Genomic DNA, 20,000 nt, shown 5'->3' on the forward strand with positions numbered 1-20,000 from the left:
AGTTTATTTTGCTTTTGAAGATGTTAGAGTAAATTTTTTGTAAATTCTGTTTTTCTTTAGGTAGTAGTTTGTTTAGAAGTTGTGTAATGCATTCAGTTTTCTGGCACGCATTGTTTAGTGTTAGTGGGGTTGGATCGAAAATTTTTGGTCAGTAGCTATTGAATTAAAGGCAATTTGTTAGTCCATGACAAATGGTTTGCTATAGGGTTAATAATTTAATTTTACTGACCAACGACATGACTGACTAGCATTCGAATGCATCATTTACTCATGGGAACGCCGATAGCGAATATCCTCAACAAGCCATGGCTGATGCAGTCTGATGTGGAGGCCATACACTCCACTATGGGAGAATCTACAGACGTTTGGATGTCATTAGGCGTGATTTCTACACTTCCCATAATCCGCAAGGTGTGCATCTCTTCGCTGAAGGTTTTTGTTTGTATTAATTAAGCACACACTCACAATAGGCCCGTATGGTTGCGAGCCATCCAGGATATTACGTTTTGATCAGTAACCTAAGATATGAAGAGATGCGCTCTACAATGAACTGTTAAAAGTCGAGCTGGCTTTTGATAGACCTTTGCTGTGCTAAGGACAAGCAGCCGTCAGATTTAGTATATATTTTTTTTATGATTTCTGAGCCGGCCCCGAATGAACTTTTATTAAGTATATTTTTGTACCTAGGCGAGAACGGCCGTTGGTAGGTGTGGCCGATCTCCTGTTAGGTATATACACATTTGCGCTGTGCAGATATGTTTGCTTCAGCGTTTCTAGAGGCTCATCGGATGTCGAGCTGATAAATCGTTGAATGTCAAATTAGCATAATTTATTACTTGTTTATTTTCTTAAATCAGCCTTGTACTTTAGTTTTAAGTGCTCTCTTATATTCAGTTCAGCAGCTGTATTTTTTTTACGTTAACGTAACTTTCAGTGGTTTTGCCCAGTGATTCCTCCTCTTGTTGTGAATTGCTTAACTATCGTGTTAATGATTGTTTTTATTTTGTTTTCGAGTTGGAATGGAACTGTAGTGCGGTGAGTGGAGGCCGGCCTAAGACAGTTCGGGCCTGTATAAGCCTCTGGACGTACGTACGTTCTTTTGTTGGCAGCCTTCTGGAGATTTATCTTGCGCCTTTTTGGAGGAATACTCCGACGGACCTCCCTTGGAAGTGGTTTTCCGTAGATGTGCTGAGCCACCTACGGCGTATGTGCATTGTGGAGTTTGATCACGGCTGTGATATCGCAGGTTATCGTCACTTGCGACGCCTGTACTCCTGATTCCCGCCGGAGGATTTGGTGGAAGACGTGGTCGTCGCTGTCCCGCCACGTAGGAGGCGTTACGCCAACCACTGTCCTGTCCTTCTTCAGCTGCTTGTCCAGGAGAGCTAAAGGCTCGTGAGGAGGCTCGTTGTAAGGCAATTGCCAGGTAAGAGGTGATTATCCTGTGTTGTCCCTCGTAATTGATCTCGACCCCTGGGTCTACCTGGACAATTTGTGGGCTCCCCCGTATAGCTGCTGGGAGGTTGAAGCGTCTTCCGTGAACTCCTGTGCACGTCGATGTACGCGAGGATTTGCATATTTAATTATTAATCATATTTGTATATATATATATGTATGTTGTATTGAGTTGTCGGTATTGGGTATTTATTGCCCCTCAGAATATCTATTTGAATTAGTTTTAAGTTTAGTACCAACACGGTTAGGTAGGAGATTTAAGGTTTTCCTGTCTTTATTTTCTCTAGTCTTCCTTCAATCTTATAATTATAGGTTAGTGGTTTTTTCATTATTGGCCCGTATTATTATTTGAGCCTTTGGCATGTTATGTCCTTTCCTTGCTTTGTTAGGGTCAGCTTTTAAGTATAGGTATCCTTGTGAGCCCGTTATTGTTATTGCTCATATTTACAAGGCTTATTTAGTATTAAGTGTATTTCATAATTAAATATTGTTTATTTTATTCTGGTGTTTGTTTCCACATTCCTCATACCCTGTGTACTTTCTTACTGCCTACGATCCCTGTGATTATTGAAGTATAAAGAACCTGTATTACCGCCAAAGGGGTCGTAACACTGATAAATGAGAAATTCAGCTTTGGGCTTGCGCCTCGATATGGTGACCTTAGTCATTTTTCTGGTAGAGACAGTGTCGTTTCGTTCGCATCTTGACAATAGAAATTTAGGATTTCTATGGGCATTAACCTTGCCCGAAGCAATGATTCATGGCGTGAACAGATACATGGCGATAATGTGGTCGCTGCATAAAGACAGTGTGTTACCTAATTTATAAGCCCGGCATGGCAAGCAAGCGCGTCTGTTTTCGTTGCCGTGCGTTTTCTTGAGAAAATATGTGAAAATATTTAATTCACGCTTAGTCTTTTGTGAAAGCTCATTTGAGCATTGCCACCATTTTTGCGGGAGATAAATTCTCCGGGACTGTTGACAGTGAGTACCAAATCTTTAATAATTTTTGCAATCGTGGTTCCTTTTAGGTACCTTAAGTTTACATGATTTTTGTACATATATTAGATCCTATTACTGGTGGTCCATAAATGAAATACTATGATAAAAACTTATAATTCAAAAAAATTATATTTAAATTCAAAGTTTATAAGTTTAATTCACAATCATTTGTAATGTTAAATTATATTAATTGAAAAGAACACGAAATTTTATTCATTCTTGAATGAAATCATTAAACAAAATTCAATAAATTAATTTATAAAGAAATTAATTAAGTAAAATTCAAAATATAAAGATTACTTAAGGTTTGAAAAGAAATCTAAATCAATGAAAATTAGTTCACAACTCTTAAATTAAAACAAGTTTGCTAAGTTAAATAAACAAACTGTCAATGCAAAAACATAAACACAAAAATAGGTAAATGTATAAATATTGCTACAACAAAACAATAGGCAAAATAAACGTAACACAGTAATCACTAGTTTGAATATCTCTTATTCAATCTTTAAAAATCATTTTTACCAACCTTCAAAATCAAGTTCACTTTACCATTCTGCAGAATTGTTACCAAAAAATACCTTTCACAATATCTTCAATTAATACTTTCTAGGCGCAGTCACAAGATACACTCTTTTACACAGGGAAGAGAGAGAGAGAGAGAGAGAGAGAGAGAGAGAGAGAGAGTTTTAGCACCTCTCTACACCACACGGATATCAGTCTCAGCATGGCCAATTGTATGCACGTTTGGAAACTACTGGGTTAATACGACCCAAAAATGGATTTGTGACATCAAAATATTTTGTGAACGAGGTCCCTGCAATAATCTTAATAAATCCCCTTTAAAACGAGAGAGAAACTGAGATTATGATAATTAATAATCATTAACATTACACGGTCTCAGAAAATAGGAATCTCTGCCAAACTTGAAGCAAATCATAGAATATTCTCGAATGAAAAGAGACGTCACTTCCTGACTATGACGTAATGGAGAGAGCCAATGCAAAACGTTTTGGTCACGGAACATTCTCGAAGCTTATGCTTGATGCAATCGACATATTGGCCTGGCCAAGAGAAAAAAAACATGAGTCATACACGTTCAGTGGCTGGTGTGATAAAATAGATGAAAGTGGAAGGATGCCTTATCAAAGGCGATGACAGCAATATCCGCTTTGGGAACCAAGCGTTCTCTCTTTTCACTCTGTCATTCCTTAACTTTAAATTATGCTTCTGTGAATTCTGAACATGCATTGCTTGAACATATCAATTCTAAGTTGATACTATTATGGAATCTAAACATATTTTACTTACAATACTTTTACATATTTACAATACTACAATAACATAACAATATTGGGGAGAATTTACTCCTCCCACCAGAGGATTACTTATCCTGGGTTTGAATCCAACGATTCACAACGAGGCAAATAATCTGCAATTACCTGACCGCCTTGTTAATCTTTGGTTCGGATCTTTCATCCTCTGTATGAAAGTAAGAGGATTATGATCAGACAACACTAAAAATCTTTCATTCCTAGGTAAGTTCACATGCACTTCAAACTTTTTCAATGCTGTGATTAAGGCAAGTGTTTCTTTCTTTATGGTTGAATACACTTTCTGATGCCTTTTCAGTTTCGGGGACATAAAACAAAAGGATGTAAGATATTACTTTCGTCTACTTGAGGTAGAACAACTCAATTCCACAGCAAGATGCATCAATTGTGTTATAAGTTTCTTATACGTCTGGAGCGTGAAGTACTGGTCTTGAAGCCAAAATGGTTTTTACCTTCTCAAATGATTTTTGACATTCTGGAGTCCAAACAAACTTTGCTTTTGGATTGGTTAAGGGAGCTACTGCTGCTGAAAAATTTGGACATATATTGGAATATAATCCAGCCATACCCAAAAATCTCTATAGCTGTTTCTTGGTAGTAGGTGGAGTAGCCTTATGTATACCCTGTACATTAGCAGTTACAGGAACAAGAAAGCCTTTTCCAACTTCAAATCAAAGATAATGAACACTCTTCTTAGAATCTTCAGATGTTACTCGTTGGAATGTTTCAGGTGCATTCATCAGAAGAAACGGCAAAACTGTATACTGATACAGTCCAAAAGGAGTAATAAAAGCTGGCAGGAACTTAGCATTCTCATCTAAGGGTATTGGATAATATTCTTTCAACAAGTCTATCTTAGAAACAAACTTGGCTTGTCCAATAATTTCAAGTAACTGATCAATACGAGGCAAGGGATAATTGTCAGCCACATATATGGAATTCAGTTTCCTATAATCAGTACACATCCTAAATCAGCCATTCGGTTTCTTCACTAACGCACATGGAGAACTGTAGTGACTTGAACTGGCTTCTGCTAAGCCATGCTCCAACAAATAATCAACTCCTTTTTTCAAAATGTGTAGACGATAAGGTGAAGAGCAATAAACCCTCTCTTTAATTAAATGGTTTTCCATCTTCTTGGATCTAGATTTCATGCTTTGTCAGACCGGTATGCCTAGGCACATCTCCAAACATTTCTGTGAAACTTCTAATCGCTTCACTCAAGTCACCACCTTGCTCACCACTCAGATGTTTTAGTTTATCCTCAAGTTCTTTACATATTCGCCTTGGATTTCTTCTTGATTTTCGTCCCAATTTTCTGCAAGAATCATCAACAGTCCTCTTACTTCTTTAAAAAAAAAAATCTCATCAGGTGAACATCCGATACTTTCTTTGTAAGCATAAGCATTTCTGGTTTCAAATAACAAAGGTAAACCAACAATCCATTCTCTTCATGACTCAGAACATACTTTTCAATGTCTGGTGGTACCTTTGCCAGGCTTCTTTTCTCTCTGGATGATACGCGGGTGATGAAACAAGAAACCCACAAGATAACTAAGTATAGCATGCTTATTTGTAAGTATTTAGATAGTTTATACTTAAAACTTGAGTACTTTGAATCCCTAACTGTAGCCCTTTGTCAAGAGATGTGAAGGCGGTCAGACTGGGTCAAGGCCCAGTAGTCTTCTGGAACTTCTTCTTGAGCTGTCATGTATGTAATGGCTGTCCTGGTTTCTATTCTCATGAAAGTTGTTAATCTTCTCCTGTCGTTCTGATATCCTGATCTGATGGTCAGTGGGATTAAACCCTTGTGGTAAATCAATGGTCACCATTGGTCTGTTGGGCAGAAAACCTTATCTCCTTAGCAGAGGGGTCAATCTTAGCTTCTTTTAATATTAAAGCTCGTCTTATGTTATCCTCTGAGGTAAAGCCTTTGTTTCCTTCTATCACTTTAATCTCTTTGATGATTGTTACTTCCACTACCCTCCTATGACTGGTGTTATTCCTTTTGTATATAAGCCTACAGTTTTTTAAATCCATCCTATGGTCCTTTTCCCAACAATGCCATGCCTAGCTATAGCACTCCCTTGCGAGTTAAGCTGAACTGCCCTTTTGTGTTCCTGGATTCTAGTCCTTATTCCACTGCCCGTTTCCCTCACATATTTGTCTTCACAATTGCTGCAATTAATTATGTACACTCCCCCACACCCCATATCATCTGCATTACTGTCTTCTTCCAGTTTATTTTTACGTACTGTATTTTCTATTGTGTTATTTCATTATAGGCATAAAAAACAGAAGGCAACTCTTTTCTTGTTTTCTTTATTCCATAAAAATAAATTGGAAGGAGAAGACAGCAATGCAGATGATATTTGGGGGGGGGGGGGGGGGGGGGGGAAAGGGGGTGTGTATACATAATTGATTGGAACAATTGAGAAGAAAAATATGTGGGGGAAACAGATAGTGGAATAAGGAGTAGAATCCATGAACACAGAAGGGCAGTAAAGCTTAACTCGCAAGGGAGTGCAATAGCTAGGCATTGTTCGGGAAAAGGACTATAGGATAAATTTAAAATACCGTAGGCTTATATACAAAAACAATATCATCAGTCATAGGAGGGTAGTGGAAGGAGTACTCATCAGGGAGATTAAAGTGATAGAAGGAAACAAAAGTTTTACCTCAGAAGATCCCATAGGATGAGCTTTAATATTAAAAGAATCTCAGATTGACCTTTCTGACTACTCACTTACCACAAGGGTTAATCCCATTGACCATCAGAGCAGGATATCAGAAAGACAGGAGAAGATTGACAACACTTAAGAGAATGGAAGCCCTGACAGCCATCACATAAATGACAGCTGAACAAGAAGTTCCAGAAGACTGCTAGGCCTTAACCCAGTCTGACCACCTTCATATCTCTTGAGAAAGTGCCACAGTTAGGGCCTGAAAGTCCTAGAGTCTTTTTCCATCTGGAGATGGAAATTGAAAGAAGTTTTTGTTTGCTCTAAGCAGTGATAATTTATTGTTTCACTCCTAACAAACTCATCACATCCTGGAACACTGTCAAAGTAAAGTTCATTCCTCTTTTACTTTGTATAATTTCTGGTATTCCAAACATTGAGAAAAACTCCACTAGCTTCTCAGCAATTACCCAGGCAGATATGCTTCTAACAGGGATCACCTCAGGATATCTTGTCACAGGACCTGTTAAGGTTAACAAATATTAATTTCCCTTCTTGGTTTTTAGAAGTTGTCCAACTATATCTATACTCACTTTGCTAACGGGTTATCCTCTAAATTTTATAAGTTGTAGGTAGCTTTCTGAATGGTTTCATTTGGTTTTCCAGCTATCTGGCTGGTGTGACATTCATGACAGACCCTGCTAATATCTTTGTGAAGTTCAGGCCATAAAAAATGTTGCATGATCTTCTCAACAGTCTTCCTGATTCCAATATGCCCAGAATCGTGTGCTACTGCTACTACTTGCATCCTCAATGGATATGGAATAAGATTTGATGATGTTCACCCATTCAGCATCTCCTGGTATATCTTCTCCTGTCATTCTGATGTCCTGATCTGATGGTCAGTGGGATTAAACTTTGTGGTATAAGTGAGTGGTCATCATCGGTCTGTTGGCCAAACCTAATCTCCAATTCAGAGGGGTCAATCTTATCTTCTTTTAGGATTAAAGCTTGTCTTATGGGATCCTCTGAGGTAAAACCTTTGTTTCATTCTATCACTTTAATTTCCCAGATGATTGCTACTTCCACTACCCTCCTGTGACTGATGCTATTGATTTTGTATTTAAGCCTACAGTTTTTAAAATCACTCCTATGGTCCATTTCTCAACAATACAATGCCTAGATATAGAACTCCCTTGTGAGTTAAGCTGTACTGCCCTTCTGTGTTCTTGGATTCTAGTCCTTATTCCCCTACCTGTTTCCTCCACATATTTGTCAATTGAATGCGGCACTGCAGTGGTAGCCTTGGGGACTACAGGTGAATACCCTGCTTTGGCAGCTGCAGCAACCATCGTAGAGGTAGAGCCTACTGCAGGGGTGGCCCTCACTCCGGCTGTTGCGACAGCCATCGTAAGGGTAAAGCTCGAGTCTGACTCCTGGGCGGGCAGTTCCTGGTTAACCAGTGAAGGTGTGACGAAGTGGTCTGGTGGGGTTTCATCCTTGGCCGACAGAAGTGATGAGGAAGAAGAAGCGTCTGAGGTTGGAGAGTGGCGATGGGCTATGATAAACTCCATGCAGTTTGGAGGATCTCCTCTGGGAGGATCCTTGATTAGGTTAAGATTGGGCGCTGGCACTAGTTCGGGGCCAGGCACAGAAAGTTGGGTTTGTGAGGGCTCAACGTTCTTGCTAGAGAGGAGCATCAAGTGACACTGGCAGAGAGTTGAGTTCAGGGGTACCTGGGACAGGTTCTGGAGGTCCAAAACTTCCCGGTGTGCCTGTGGCGATGGGAGATAGGGCTTCCTGTCTCATGTGGAAGGCTGAGCCTTTTGGAGAAGAGACAGTGTCCGCTGCTTGTAGCTTGCTAGGGCACCTAGCCCTATTAGTGGAGTGCCCTATTACTTTACAGGTAGCGGAACTGTGAAGGGTCGAGCTCCCTTAGTGGTGAGGGAGGAGACCCATTTATTGGGTTCTAGTCCTGATGTTATGGCCAATAAATTTGTCCTTAAGGGCACAGATACCAGCCCGTACTCAAGGACAACTGTATGGTAATAGAAATTCAGAGTTTTAACACTTTTTATTACAAAAATAAACTCTAAAGATATTAAACTGAAATCAAACTCCATTAGGACACGAACACGTGACCGCTTCAAAGAGATTCAAAAAGGAAAAAATTATCCTCAGCAATTTAATACATTGCACTCACAATTTAACACATGATTAACTCAAAACAATACTCTAGAACGATGTATGATTGCCGATGCAACAAATATTCTATGATTACTTACATTACTCACAGCATGGTCACTAACAAATCCACAACCTGCACACATGATTCACTCACGTACTCAAGACAGGATTGCTCCTCCAATTAGATGTTACTCTTATGATTGCTAGAAGTCAAAGGAGGATGACGCACTGCGTGCATCGCCTTTTATAGTCGTGTGGACTAGTGAATTTTGATGCAATTAAAGGCAACTAGAAAATCTTAAAAATTACTGTTAGCTATAATTTTAACATGCCCGCAGGAGTGTTTGCCTGAGGGTTGGGGTTTAAACTCAATCAAGTGACATTTACCAACATATATAAGAAAAGAACCATCATTCCAGTTGCCGCCAGCTTACCCATGGAATCTAAAATGTGAGGAGGAGGGTGGGAATCCGTCGACCACTGGGGTGAGCGGAAGGTAGTGCTGATGGGGGCATGTCTACCACAGTGGCAGTGTCCCGGTATGGTGGAGGTAGTTTGGTACTGGAGAGATGTGGGTGAAGGACATCCCTAGAGGAGGTGCCATTCCAACAGGACTGCTCCGTGACAGATTTTGCTCACAACGCCCAGGCAGTGAGGTTGAGTGTACCAAGGAGTGGTGACCTGCAAGACAACTTTAGGGACAGACTTGGACTAACCTTCAATCCAAGCTATCGTCCACCTGATGAGCTCGTCGACAATGGCACTGGCTGGCTCTTGGTCCCGGTCTATGAGACACAGATCGGAGCCAGTGCTACAGTAACCGGCAGGGTCACTGGTAGGCCAGAGCCATCCAGGCGTGCCACTGTGATAGAAGTGGTCAACACCCACTCAGGATGAGACCTAGAGTCTGGTAGCATGGCCAAGGGGGTCGTGGCGCTAATTAGGTGGATGTGACTGGTCAAAGGCACGTGCTTTGGGCAGCCGGGACATCCGGAGGAGTAGTGCCCTGTAGCCCCACAGGCTTTGCTGGAGCCCCTCTGCTGGGCTGATCTACGTATGGTGTCTGACTGTGGTGAGGGCTGGTCTGGAGAGGAAAAGGAGGTACCATTCAGTGGTGTAGGAGGCTTCTAAGGAGGCTGGTGGTTGGCAGCTTCCTTGTGGCTGAACGTCTCCCAGTTGTCAGCCATGAAACAAGGTTCAGCAAGTGTCTTGGGTTGCTTGTCGTTAAGGTGCACGGCGAGTGGTCCAGGTACACACTGATAGAGATCCTCCAGCATGATCCTGTTAAACAGGTTCTGAAACTAGGTGCATGCCATGGTGTCGAGCCAGCGCTGTCCAGCTTAGGTTGTATGGTAGGAGAAGTCGCCCCAGGCCCAACCAATTTCCTTGGCCTGACTTCAGAACAGGCTGTCTCCATCTCTACGGGGTGATTTCGCAAGCCTTAGTAATTACCTGACGAATCGACCATGTCCCCTTGCTGGCCCTGATCAAAAGAGCTGAGAGTGGCTTTAGCTATAACGTCCAGGTGCTTGGTGAGCAGGGCAGCCCTCTCGGTCTCAGTGGTGGTATAATTGTCGAAGAGTGCTTCAACTTCTTCTAGTCATGCCTTGAGTACATCCTCCGTCCATTTAGGTATCAGAGCATTGATGCTTGCAATCGGGCTGTGAGGCACTGTAGGTGTGGGAATGGAAGCTGGTTGAGCGGCCAGAGCTTCCGCACTCTCTTTTCGAGCCTTCTCCAGCTCGAGCTCCTTCTCCTTGAGGGTTAGCTCATGCTTCCTCTCTTCTTCTCTTGACTTCCTCTCTTCTTCTCTTGCCTTCCTCTCTTCTTCTCTTTCTACCCTTTCTTGCTGGAGTATGTTATCCAGCTGCTCTTTCACCCACTGGGTGAGTTTCGGTCCGGTATAACCGGCATCCCTGCCCGTGTTCATGAGGGATTGGTGCACCTCTAACGACATGGTTCCGAATTGTGGTGATGGCACCTTCTTAATAAGGTGGTACGGTGGTGAAGTGTGCTGTGTAAAGGTCCCACTGATGGGCGATCCTGAAGGAGCGATAGTCCTTTTGGGTGGATATGCAATGAATGGAGTGCTCCGGAAGGCTTGAATACTCATATGCATGGAGGCACTGATAAAAGGGCGATCTGGAATGGCGGATATGCAGGTAAATGGTCAATCCTAAATAGCGGATACACAATGAATGGGTAATCTGTATGTCCTATACAGGTGCAGCGGCTCTTATAGAGGCCTTCTCCGTGCTGGCACTAGCAGAGTGTTGCTATGTCCTTTGGGACGACATTAAAAGGGCAGTATGCTCAAGTATACTGAAGGAAAATGGCACACTGCTTGAGGCAGAGTGTAACGGTGTAGGAGAGAAAGTACTTCAGTAGTCTAGTCGAGCACAGTGCCACAGATTAGTGGTACCGTAAAAGGGAAGGGCCTGACGTGCACTGGTGGTGGCTAGTTCGTGGACTAGTAGCGGCTTCCTAGTATGGAAGTAACTTTTAATGAGGGCACTCTATGTGCTGGTTGTTGCTTGCAGTGTATGCAAGTCTTTTGGTAAATAGAAATAAAAGAAGACCACTTATGCATGACAGGTAACGGTAAAGCAAAAGGCTCACTCCTTGGCTGAAGTATTGGTAAAGGGATAAAAGTTTGCAAGACAGCAATAGACACGGGCGCACACACACACATATGTATATACAAACACACACACACACACACACACACACACACACATATATATTATCTATATATATAGATATATATATATATATATATATATATATATATACATATATATATATATATATATATATATATAATATACTATATATATAATATATATATATATATATATATATATATATATATATATTCCAATTTATCAACGAAAGCAAAACAACAATAAAATTCTGGCAAAATGCTTGATGCTAGTATAGAGATTGAAATTAGTGAAGTGAAAACATCAAAAATTACTTTATTTGACTGAAATCGTTAGGAACTTGTTGCCTGGGTGACGAATAACTGACAGGGTTCGCTTACGTCTACCTAGCTACGGTTGCCAACACGTGGAACGAGTTCGAAAAAGACTTTGAATACGAATTCTTCAAACACTTCACAGACAAAGAAATTGTACACTTCCTTTGTCGTAACTATTATTAGGAAACACTTCTAGCTAGCTGTTTATTACTAAACATGCAACGAAGCCATGGCAAAGCACTTCCTAATACAACTAGCACTTTCTGGCGTCTAACTCTGGGGGAATCTTCACCACTGAATTTCGCAGGCTTTAATTGCGCACCGCTAACTTAAAAACTTTTGGCTGTGTCGCCGTTACAAAACTAATATCTTAGCTAAAACATTTCTTTAATTACTTCTTAACGTACCTTAATGCTATCAATGGTTATAGTAATAATAATAATAATAATAATAATAATAATAATAATAATAATAATAATAATAATAATAATACCCTTACCTTGCTGAGTTGATTCAGTGTCCTTCCTTGCTAAGAATTTATTTACGCCTTGTAAGTATATCTTAGTTTTACCAGACCACTGAGCTGATTAACACCTCTCCTAGGGCAATGGAATAACGGGCTGCCGCATAATAAGGTGAGATGGTCACGACTGGTTACCAAATAAAGTTGAATGCAAGTGGTGCCCTCTGGCTTGGTAGCTCCTACAGTAATTATATGCTTACAAGGAATGAAACACTGAAATCACTCACTATGGAGGGAATGTATGCTTAAATCAAACACAATGCTGATAATGGTGGGAGAACTCTAATGCTTAATTAAGTAGTTTAATGAAGATCTTTGTTGATCTTGGACAAGTCACAAGGAAAACATGTGTGCTAGGTAGGACAAAGAATGTTCATTAGAGAGAAATGGGAAATTGAATATGGAAATGAGTGAGATTTTGTTTGGCTCGGAGGAAAAGAACTGGCTATATGAATGTAACTCAGACGTAAAATCCGAGTCTTGGGGCGTGCCAGCAAGGCGCCTTTGTTAGGTATAAGGAATGCAAGGATGAACGTCTATCCGTAACAAGGAAATTGGGTAGGTGACATGCTTGTTTACATGTCACATGCAGGTGTGATAAACGACGCAGTTGGAATTTACGACTCACGCGTCCTTTGAACTGCATTGTTTTCAGTTCGCTGTACCTTCCGCCTTCATCGAATTTGGTAGGCGTGGAATTTGTAACATTAGTTTGAAAATAGGGCCAAGGGATTATCCCAGGTCCCGACGGTCTCCTGTTCCTTATTTCATTGACAATGCGGATTTTGTGATGTTTCCCGAGATATGAAGCCATAAATGCTTTTACCGCGGAACCAGATACACCTAGATTTTCATCTACCAATATGTCTGTATCTTTTCCAGTTTAGATTATAAAATCAAAAATGCAATCCATTTTGGCATTATAAAGTTCAAATATTTTCACATCAAAACGTCTTCTTTTATCTGGAATGTATTGCTTGAAACCAAGCCTTCCCTTCCGTAACATCAAACTTTCATATATACATAAATCTTGGAAAGGTTGAAATTTTTCCCTGATTTTTCTAATCACATTGTCGAGCACTGGTTTAATTTTTTGTTGTTTGCTATCTGAGCCTTTCTACTGTGAATTATCAACGAAATGTTTTAACTCCTGTGAATTATCAATGAAATGTAGAACCCCTAGAATTAGATGAAATCTTTCCCTTGCCATCAGCCTTCTCATTTCTTTTGTCTCGAATGCCTCAAGCGTAATCCAGTAACCTACGTTGCGATGTTTACTTACATGTGACATGATCATAATCACAAACAAGAAGCGTATCATTACGTTCACAATAACCTGGGCAAACTTTCGCAAATATTTTGGTACTTCATCTCCAAGTGTATCAATACGGAATCTTTGATAACGGATTGTCTCTCCGACAATCAGCCACATAAACTGGGTCACTTCACTGTCTACGACTTCTTTTTAAACCGTTGCTTTCATTAGGTGGCAGATTTTCGTCATTTTCACTGTAAGTTGAAATTTCATCATTGTCCCTTGTACCAAGATCATAATTATTCATTTAATTTCCTTTTAGATCCCATTCACTTTCATATGCAAAAAATGAATCGAGAAAGTCTACAAAATGATTATCTCCATGGAGAGCTCTTCTCTCGATCTGCCGAGGGTCAGCTCGAGCATGTTGTACACTGGTTTCCTCCTCTGACATATTGATGAAAACTAATGAATTTTAGGGAAATACGTGCATTTATATGAATTCGCCGTATGATAACTGGCAGATAGCTCCCATATCAAGAAATAAGAGGACAGTATTGCTATCATCAGCCTTCCACATAAAAGGAAATTGCCATTGACAGTATACTATACAGCCGCATTCAGGGCTACTTAAGTAAACATATTGTATATGTCACAGCTGTAATCAATGGGTTAATCCGCTTCATTGTTGCCTTAAGGAATATATTGTCTAGTATATTGCTAGAGTCCCAGGCTCTGTTGGAAATGTTGATCCTATTGCCTTGTTGTTTTATTGATGAAGATTTTGCCATCTCACATTTGTATAAGTAGCTGCTTGTGTATAAAAGTTGGGATGAGCTCCAATCCATAGTATGGTTCATGTTATTTATATGATGAAAAATTGCCAAGCTATGATGTCCAAATCTAACTGAGCACTTATATTGGGTTAATCTTTCTGAGAGATTTTCCTGTGAGTCCATAGTATGACTTATCACAATCCATACAGGGGATTTCATAGACTCCTAAGTCTTTAGAAACTGGTTTCTGCTAAATGTTGATTAAGGATTTCCCCAGTGTATTTTGATAAGTGAAGACAAAAGGGTTAGAGCGGCCAACAGTTTGTGTGATCTCGCATAAATTATCCACTTGAGGGATAAGGATTTTGTTTGTGAATTTTTTCTTTTCTTTTTTTTCTGTGGGTTTGTAAAAAATACTCTTTGCTGTATGTATAGGGTGACCATACGTCCCCCTTTGAGGAGGACAGTACCTCTTTTTAACTCTTTATTATTTAGAGGTGCCTCACACTGAAGGACCTGGGTCAACCCGAACAAGATCTAAGGTAAGGTAAGGTATCCCCCAAAAAATTGCGGTCTTGGGCCCTAATGTCCCCCTTTCAGCCTTTCTTTTTTTATGTAATTACTACAATTTTCCTTAAAAATTAAAGACTAATTTTTATTTAATATGTCAGCAATAAATAACATCTGAATAAAAACAATGTTATTGATAAACCTAATTTATCATTACATGTTATTGAATATAATTAGTGAAGATCAAATCAAGCCAAAAATACGCCAAAGAATGATGTAAGATTTTTTCATTTTTAATAATGTCTGTAATTTTCCTTAAAATTTAAAGAATAATTGTCTGTTTAAAATGTCAGCAATAATGTCTGAATAAAAACACTAATTGATAGACCTTGAAATGTCAGCGATAATGTCTGAATGAAAACACTGATTGATAGATCTCCTCATTTATCATCACCTGTAATTGAATATACTTATATATTAAACTTCTGAATTTATAATGACTCAATATAAGTGCAAGTGCACATGGGCTTACTATTGACTCTTGTCCCCCTTTCGCAAGTCAAATAAATGGTCACCTTATGTATGTATGACTTTTTCTATTATGGGCTTCGGGTATTTTAACAAGATAATTTGATTGCTGAATTTTTCAAGTTCATTGCTAAGATAATCTGAGGAGCAAATTCTTAGTGCTCAAAAAAATAAGTTACTTGCTATGCCAATTTTACTTGAAATTTCATGATAGCTGTAAAAGTGTATGTATGAAAGTGAGAATGTCGCTCCTTTGAAGACAGTGAATTTGTAGTTGTTATTAGTTCTGATGATTAAGACATCTAAAAAGGGATTTAGTTATTGTTTTCCCATTCTACTTTAAATTCTACGCTCGAGACCAAGGAATGTATTTTTTTATAGAAAGATATCAAAATTGCCCCAATCACTTTTCCAGTATGTTAAGATGTCGTCTACATAATAAAGCCAAATCATATCTGCAGGTGTGATAGGGTTTATAATTACTGTTTCGAAATAAACCAGATATGAGTTTTTAACACAGGGCAGAGCAGACTCCCTATACGGCAAACTTATGTATGGAGTATTTTGAAACAATAATTTTAAACCCTATCAAGCCTGCAGATATGATTTGGCTTCGTTATGACGACATCTTAACATACTGCAAAAGTGAGTGGGGCAATTTTATTGTCTTTCTACAAAAATTAGATTCCATGGTCCCGAGCATAGAATTTAAAGTGGAATGGGAAAACAATAACCAAATCCCCTTTTTAGATGTCTTAATCATCAGAACAAATAACAACATAGTTTGGCAATTATACATCATATAAATAGCATGAACCATACCATGGACTGGAACTCATCCCGAATTTTATACGTGAGCAGCTGTCGATACAAATGTCAAATGGTGGAATCTTCACAGATAAAACAATAAGATAATAGGACCAACCTTTCCAACAGAGCCTGGGACTCTGACCATATAGACAATATCTTTCTTAAGGCAACGATGAAGTGGATTAAGACAATTGACAGAACCAACGTCGGGTTAGTGGTGACCCTAGGCAACCACCTAAGGGCATATCTTCACTATATATTTTGTCATTCACTACTTGATAAGGGTGGAAGTCAGTCCACCGAAATATAGTCCTTAGCTTTAAACCAGAGTGTTTTCATGGGCCGTTTATACTTGAGACGTATCCTGTTTTAACAGAAGAATTATTTCACACACACGCACACACATATACGCATATATATATATATATATATATATATATATATATATATATATATATATATATATATATATATATGTATATATATATATGTGTGTGTGTGTGTGTGTGTGTGTGCGCGTGCGCGTGTGTGTGAGCGCGTGTGTATGTGTGTGTCTGTATGTGTGTGTGTTTAGGGAAAATGTTCGCTTAGGAACAGACTTACCCATTATTTCTTAAGACACTGAGAATCAATGGGCAAATACGATTGGATACGCGTGCATGATGGTTAAAAATTCAAGTAAATTTGCTCTTTTTTCTATAACCTTTCACACATGAATTATTTTCAATATTAACTTGGAATATGTTATAAAGGAGCCTTAAATAGCCGTATGAGTTGTTATGAATATACACTATTTACCCCGTTTTTACTTTGCAGTAAAGGAAGCTTAATTTGAATTAAATTTCTGTACAGGAAACCAAATCGTAACCGTTTACCAACAACGACTAAATCGTAACTACTTATCTACTAGACGCTGTTTTTGGACTTAGCTGCAGACATGGCAGTAACTTTTATTTATTTTGTACAAAAAGTTCTTAAATTACAGGGGCGTGTAAGTAAATATACACTTTTGTAAATCTAGGAAATACGTTGTATGAGAATAACCGATTGCTGAAAAAGGTATTTGTTAATTAATTCGTGTTACTTCGTTCTGTGCCGATTTCTCTCTTGAAGTCGATAATCAGGCTCAATATTTCAGCACTGTATCGTTAGCCCTTGACAGGCAGAAGTGATATTGATCGCTCTCTGTTATTTAGTGTCACCCAGAGGGTCAGTACAGCCTCTGGTCGAACCATATAAAAACGTTCTCTTACATCCCGAAGATTACTTTGTTGTTAGCCCTGGTGCAGAGCAGCTCCTCTTGATCCCGAAGAAAGGTAACTAGTCTTTTGTTTGAGCTCCTTGAATCTTTTTTTGCATGAGTAGTTGCCTCAACCTCAGTGTTATATTTTCCCTTCGACACTAGTTTGCGTAATAGTCAAGGACTATTAGATGAAATGGGAGAAATTTGTTTCCTAAAAGTCCCACTCATTAATTGATATCCATAGGAGGCCACTATTTCATATATTTTGTTTTTTTTTTTTTGGGGGTTTTTTTTTTTTTTTTTTTTGTTTTGTTTGTTATTTTTTCTCATAATTTGAAAATGAGAGAGAGAGAGAGAGAGAGAGAGAAGGGGGGAGGGCTATTGCATATTTGATGTTATCCTTTAATTTATTTTGTAATACCGCCGAAAGCTAGTACGAGATGAGAATTGTTAATTTGTATGATAAAATTTAAAGCACATACGGATTTCTTAACATAATGAACCAAAACTTTCAAGTTTATGAAAAACGACAACTAATTTTAGAAGACAGTGAATGCCAGTTCGTGATGTGAAGCTTTCTTTTTAATTTGACAAGCTATCACATTTCATATATTCATTCAATTCTATAATATCGATAAATACTTAGTAACGGAAACAGTTCAGCAAAATAACAGAAGAATAAAATGCCTGAGTGAACTCAGAAGTTTAGTGATATACTACATACTCAATTCAAAAGAAGTAAGAGACTAACAATTAAACAGTACATATACAGTAACTGAAGTTGTCCATACAGAAGATTAATTGATGTTACGCGCTATATATATGTATATATATATATATTATATATATATATATATATATATATATATATATATTATATATATATAGATATATATAATATATATATATATATATATATATATATATATATATATACTATATATATATATATATATTTGTGTGTATGTGTGTGTGTGTGTGTGTAAGTGAATACCGCAGCCGCAGGAAGATGACAGGCAGAAGATCAGTACCAAGTGCTTTCATGTATTTATTCACGCATCGTCGAGACGCAACGATGCGTGAATAAACACTCTGGCCTTTTGTTGTGGTATTCTCTTGTATATATATATATATATATATATATATATATATATATATATATATATATATATATATATATATATATATATATATATATATATATATCTGTGTGTGTGTGTACTAGCAGCTGTATCCGCTCTCCGGACAGGTTATCAGAGTCGTAAAATATTAGGAGGTATGAAAGAGATGGGTTATGATCACCTTAGAAACGGCCCTTGAATTTCGGATTTTAACTAAAACTCTTCTGGGGGGAGGTAGGAGTGCATAGTAAGAATTTAATAGCCCTAGTTGTCAACTCCGAAAGTCGTAGAAAATGAGGTGGTTTGAAAAAGGGGTTATGACACTTTTAGAAACGGCCTACGATGTTCGGTTTTTAATTAAAACATTCCTGGAGGGTGGAGGGGAGGGGGAAGTCTATGGTAAAATTTTGGTGGCCCTAGCTTCAGCTACGCAAGTTGAAAAAATCAGTGGGTAACAAAAGGGGTTATGACCCCCTTAGAAACGGCCGTTGAATTTTGGGTTTTGACTAAACGCTTCTTGGAGGGGAGGGGAGTCTATGGTAAAAATTGATTAGCCCTAGCTTCAACTCCAAAAGTTGTTAAAACTGGGGGGATATGAAATAAGGGTTTATGACCCCTTAGAAACGGCCCTCGAATTAAGTATTTTGCTTAAAACCTTCCTGTGAGGAAGGTAGTCTATGATGAAAATTTGGTAGTCCTAGCTTTAACCTTCAAAAGTTTAAAATAATGATCAGGAATAGAAAAGGGGGTTATGACCCCCTGAATATTGGCCCTCAAATTTCGGATTTTGATTAAAAACTTCCTGGGATGAGTGGAGTGTATGATAAAAATTTGGTACCCGTAGATTTAACTCCAAATGTTGTAAAAAAAAAAAAATTAAGGGCGTATAAAAAGAAGGGGGTGGGGGGGGGGGGGGTTCGGTTTTGGGCGTTATGTCCCTCTTAGAATCAGCCGTCGAATTTTGGATTTTAACTAAAACTTTCCTAGGAGGAGGGAAGTCTATGGTAAAAATTTATTAGCCCTAGCTTCAACTCCAAAATATGCAAAAAATGAGGGGATATGAAAAAGGGGGTTATGACCGCTTTAGAACCGGCCCTCGAATTTCGGATTTTGACTAAAATCTTTCTGAGGAAAGAGTAAGCTAGGATAAAAATTTCGTAGCCCTCGCTTCAACTACAAAAGTTGTAAAATATGAAGGGCTAAAAAAAGGGTATGACCCCCTAAGAAACGGCACTTGATTTAGGATTTTGACTATAACCATCCTGTGGGGAGGGGAGTCTATGATAAAAATTTGGTAGCCCTAACCACCGAAATTGTAAAAACTGAAGGGGTATAAAAAGGGGGTTTATGAACGCCTTAAATACTGCCCTCGAATTTCGGATTTTAACTAAAACCTTTCTTGGGGGGAAGGGGAGTCTACAGTAAAAATTTGGTAGCGTTAGCTTTCAAAATCTGAGCGTGCATTGTCAACAAACAAACAAAAATACAGAGGGAAATTGGCTTTCATATATATATATATATATATATATATATATATATATATATATATATATATATATATATATATATATATATATATATATATATATATTATATTTA

The sequence above is a fragment of the Macrobrachium nipponense genome, chromosome 39, assembly GCF_015104395.2.
Source record: "Macrobrachium nipponense isolate FS-2020 chromosome 39, ASM1510439v2, whole genome shotgun sequence".
NCBI classification, from domain to species: domain Eukaryota; kingdom Metazoa; phylum Arthropoda; class Malacostraca; order Decapoda; family Palaemonidae; genus Macrobrachium; species Macrobrachium nipponense.